A 5,192-nucleotide genomic window follows, 5' to 3' on the forward strand; every position below is an offset into this window, starting at 1 on the left:
TTAAGGATCCACCTGCTAATGCAGGGGACATGGGTTCAAGCCCTGGTCTGGGAAGATCCCACATGCCACGGAGCAACTAAGCCTGTGTGCCACAACTACTGAGCCTGCTCTCTAGAGCCCGTGAGCCACAACTACTGAGCCCACGTGCCACAGCTACTGAAGCCCGCATGATTAGAGCCTGTGCTCCGCAACAAGAGAAGCCACCACAAAGAGAAGCCCGAGCACTGCAATGAAGAGTAGCCCCCACTTGCTGCAACTAAAGAAAAACCCACGCACAGCAAAGAAGACCCAACGCAGCCAAAAATAAAAAATAAATAAAAATTAAAAAAAAAAAAGAATTTCCTTCCTTAAAAAAAAAAAGGTCCAGGCAATTCCAAGGTCAGCCCAGGCTGAGAATCACTGGGTGAGACCCAGACTGAAGTACCGACCCAGGTGAGACCTCTCAAGGAGGGAACTAGTGCAGCTCTCACCTAACAAAGGTGTTGGTGTTGACTCACTAGTCTGCCAGGTGTGCTCACAGCCAAGCTCGTGGGATATTCTAGAGAATCCATAAATGGATACCCCTAGTCAGCCTACTCAAAGAATGCCCAGCTTTGCCTCAGCTAGCTGCCAGGTAACCAGTGCAGTGTAACCAAAATGTGCAAACAAGAATCACCATTCCCAGACTTAGGCACTTTCTCCCCTTCTCTCCTTCCTCTCCTTTCCCCTCCTGTTTCCTCCTCTCCCCTACCAACTGACTCCCTCACATGCGAATAAACAATCTGCATGTAAAATAAATGTCTCTTAGTTATTCTTTGACACTGATTTCATTGGCATATGTCTTAACCTGAATGTGATTTATTATCAGTAAGCCACCAAAAAATGGAGCACTGCTAATTGCCAGACACTGGGTTGAGCACTTCAGATCATGATCTCATTTAATGCTCATAATGTAGCCTCTGTACATCGGTACCGAACTGAGTCTCAGAGACAGAGTTTTGGGTGAAATAGAAAAGAATAGCTTTATTGCTTTGCCAGGCAAAGGGGGCCACAGCAGGCTAATGCCCTCAAAACGGTGTGTCCCAATCTGGAGGCAGTAGTGAGGAGTTTCATAGTAATGGTTCAAAGAGGAGGGAGTGATCAGCTCGTGGACATTCTTCTGATTGGTTGGTGGTGAGGTAATTGGGAGTCAGCGTCTTCAACCTTCTGGTTCCAGCTGGTCTGGGGTCTATGTGCTTGTGGGCAGCAGACAGTTAACTTCTCCCACCTAGTGGGGGTTTCAGTATTTGCAAAACAGCTCAAAGATATTGTCATGTATGTCCCTTGAGGGGAGAACCAGGACCCTACCCCAAGGCTGCACTACTGTTTCTTGACTTCTCCTTCCTTGTCTCAGCATCCCCTCCCTTCCCTGATTAGCAACTGTTTGAACCTGACCTTTGGAACTCAGGGAAGATCATGAAGGCTGAATGAAGCCTATTTCCTGCAAACAAGAAAGGGGGAACACAAAAAAGCTTTTGTGTCCAGGTGTCCCACAGGGCCCTGCTTGGTTTCAATAACAAGATTTGAGGTAAGTACTCTTATCATTTCTAATTCATTGTTGAAGAAGTTGAAGCTTAGGATGTGGGCTACTCAGCTACCCTCTACACTGCATTGTGACTGGGGGCTGGGATTCTGCAAACCTCTTTTCTGCTTTGCCTTGTCAGGCTCTGCCAACAGGGGGTGCAAGGAGAGAGGAAAAGGGACTTGCTCCTTCTCTTGGTTTCCTGTTCCTCTCAACATCCTCCCAGCAATGGCCCTTCCCTTCAAAGATTTGGGCTCCCACTCCACAGGGTCACTCCTGGCAGCTTTTAGATTCTGAGAACCCCAGTTTCTCCTTTGTCCCCCCCAGCCATAGAGGGGCAAAACTGCTGCTTCCTGCAGTTTTACTCTGTGTTCATGATGGGTTGCCTTTTTGCTTTTGTAGTCCTTCAGCACCAATTTAATCAATTCCCTATATTCAATTCTCTCTGGTAAAATAGCCAGTGGGTTTCTATTTTCCTGACTGATAAAGAAGTTAAATAAGTTACTCAAGGACACATAGTAAGAAATGGCCGAATTGGGATTCAAACTTAGTTCCCGCTGACTCCAGAGTGCCTGCTCTCCCCGACCCCACTAAGAGCTTCTCTGAAGCTGGCTTAGAGCCTCCAAGAGAAAAGAGACTCATCTGGCCCTAGCTTTCTTCAAGAGAGCCTGTTCCATCTAAAAAAAAGAATGGATATATGTATATGTATAACTGATTCACTTTGCTGTACACCTGAAACTAACATAACATTGTAAATCAACTCTACTCCAATAAAAATTTTTAAAAAAAGAAAGCCTGTTCCAAAAAGTTTAAAAAAAAATCTTTATACCCATTAAAAACAAATAACTTTAAAGAAAAATGACTACTGGTGTGTGAAATGGAAAAATTTATGTTACATTCTGAAAGTGTTTGAGGATGATTACTTTTAATGCTGATTAAAATTCTGGATCCTTGAAATGAGTATTTCACATAGGCTAGTACAGTCATTAGAATGAACTTAAGTTTTAATATTTTAAGGGACAATTTACAACTTCATACTAATGTATGCTTTTGTAGTATATTCTAGGTTGTAATTAGTTGCTCAAAGAGCTGCATGAACTATGTAATGGATATCATACAGTTCATCTTGTCTACACCCAGTTTATGTACTTTAGAGTACAGGGAACCTGGAGAAAACTCATGATTCTGTTTCATCTGGATCCAGACTGGGAGCCCAGTTCCCAGCAAGTCCAGAGCCTGTTTCCTCATCTATAAATACCTATTTCCTAGTCCTAGTATTAAAGTGAGGTCTATGAATAAACAATGGGCAACACAGAGAAGGCACTTGATATATTTTAGTGTTATTCTGTTCTTACATGCACCCGCGCGGCACAAGCCAGGGTAACCAAATGTTACTGGAAACTATAAAAGTAACACTGGGGAGCTCCCTGGTGGTCCAGTGGCTAAGACTCTGCACTCTCAATGCAGGGGGCCCAGGTTTGATCCCTGGTCAGGGAACTAGATATCACATGCCGCAACTAAGAGCCCACATGCCACAACTAAAGATCCTGCGTGCCACAAGGAAAATCCTGCATGCCACAACTAAGACCTGGTGCAGCCAAATAAATAAATAAATACAAAAAAAAAACAAAACAAATAAAAGTAACACTGTATACCATGTATAGGATGAGAAGATAAATTATTCTAGAGATAAGTCTTTATCAAATTAATGTATAGATTTAATGCAATCCAAATCAAAATTTCAAGGGGTTTCTATAGTTTCAATAATATCATTTTTGTGATTATAAAAATAGTATAAGAACTTTTAAAATCATTAACCAAGATGGAAATATACAAAGTAGAAAGAAAAAGGTCCTCTCTAATCCCATCTGCCAGAGGTCTCCACTGTGAAGAGACTGGCATATACCCTTTTAGACTTTTCTCTCTATATAGAGAGATTTGTGGCTGAGATTCAGGCCTGATGAATGCTCACCTCTACCCCAGCCCCTCTAACAGGTGTAAGCCTAGCTCTCAGCTGTCAGGGACACTTCCTCCTGAAACGTCTCCTCCACTTTCCCCTTCCCTGCACCCCCACTGCTCCATCTTACTTTATTTATTTCCTATGCTTCTCCTCCTTTCAAAGCATCCTGCCTCTCTTTGGGGTCAGTCTTCAAGTGAGTCATTGGTCATCTGTCTCTGTCCATCCACTGCTGAATGGGGCCCATGCTCTGGATCTGCAGATAGAGGGGGAAGGGGCAAGAAGCCCTCATCTTCATTAGACTCAGGGTAGAGTATCTGTATCAGCTGTCTAAGCTGTGTAACAAATTACCCCACAACTCAGAGGTTTACAACAACATTTATTATTGCATGGTTTCTATGTGTCAGGAATTTGGGTGTGGCTTCGCTGGGTTCTCTATAATCAAGATGTCAGCTGAGGCTGCAGACTTTTCAGGATTCAGCTGGGAGGGTATCTCCTCATGAGGCTGTTAGAAAGATTCAGTTCCCTGTGGGCTGTTGGTCGGTGGCCACCTTCAGTTTCCTGTCACGTGGGCCTCACCATAGGGCAGCTCACAACGGCGTTAGAACCAGCAAGTGAGAAGAGCCAAAGAGAGACGGCACTAGCAAGACAGAAATCACAGCCTATTGTAACCTGTTCTTGGAGTTGACATCCCACCACCTTTACAGCATGTTATTTGTTAGAAGCAAGTCCAACCTAGGGACTGAGAAACACTGAGAAAGGAAAGAACTTCTATCGGGGTAACACCAAACTTACAGCCCAAACAAGGTCTGGATTTCTTAAAGTCTCATCAAATCCACTTTAAGATATTATCAAAGTAGAGTGTATTATCAAATCCACCTTAACTCCAATGTGTGGTCTTCAGCCTGAAAGCCAATTTTCTCATCACTCTATGCTACGAGGCCAGCTCTAAGCCATGCAGTGAAATGGCAGTGTCTTTGGGAATCTGGCCACCCCTTCGCCTCTTAGCAGCCCCTCTCTTTCACCCACTGTCTCTGTGTCCTCTCCATTCCTCCCTCCTCCTTCTGAACCTCTTCTCGGAATAGTCCCTGATATTACACTCGGGCTGATCCGACACCTGGCTGACCATCCAGTGCTCGCTCACTGGCCTGTGAACAGCAGAGGAAACTTCTTTCAGGTGTCTGTCCTCCTGGTCCAGTATGCCTTCCACCTTGCACTTCCTCACTTTTCTGCCCTGTTTGGGTCTACACCTGTGCCCTTTGTCCTGTCCACAGCATCCAGGTTTTGGACTGTTTAATCTGACATCTGTATTAGCAAGGTCTAGGTGGGAAATCAGTACCTGCTCTGCATATTTTAGGCAGAGAGCTGGTTGCAAAGGTATTGAAGGGGTAGGCGGAACACAGGGAGGAGGGATGACCCAGACATCAGGATGCTGGAGCCCACCAGCCCTCACTGCTGTTGGCCTGCTGGACTCCTTGCCGCTCGCTGCCGCTGACGGGGGCTGCTCACCACCCTGCTCGCCGCTGCTAATGCTGCCAGAGGCCCCACCAAGGGCAAGAGATGATGCAGGCCGGTTTCTTCTCCTGCTTTTGGCTCCTGCCGGTGCTTCTCAGAGGCAGACTACCACCAAGAGCAGCTGGCAGGACAGTCTGAGAGATGCAGTCTGGACGCTGCCCCCGCCGCTGCTGCCGCCGG

At 45.6% G+C, this 5,192-nt stretch overlaps 1 long non-coding RNA gene across 1 annotated transcript in view; it reads right to left on the reverse strand.

The window, feature by feature from the left end:
* Positions 1–3,856: 3,856 nt before the first annotated feature.
* Positions 3,857–5,192, reverse strand: part of LOC309654359 — a 3,074-nt gene continuing 1,738 nt past the window's right edge. Inside the window, exons 1-2 of the long non-coding RNA XR_014260184.1 lie at positions 5,007–5,192; positions 3,857–4,137 (exon numbers count right to left, since the gene is read on the reverse strand). The exon at positions 5,007–5,192 is cut by the window's right edge and continues 1,738 nt beyond it. This is a non-coding gene — a long non-coding RNA (uncharacterized lncRNA). The remainder of the gene's footprint in view (positions 4,138–5,006) is intronic.

The sequence above is a fragment of the Balaenoptera physalus genome, assembly GCF_965194825.1.
Source record: "Balaenoptera physalus genome assembly, chromosome: 2".
Classification (NCBI taxonomy): domain Eukaryota; kingdom Metazoa; phylum Chordata; class Mammalia; order Artiodactyla; family Balaenopteridae; genus Balaenoptera; species Balaenoptera physalus.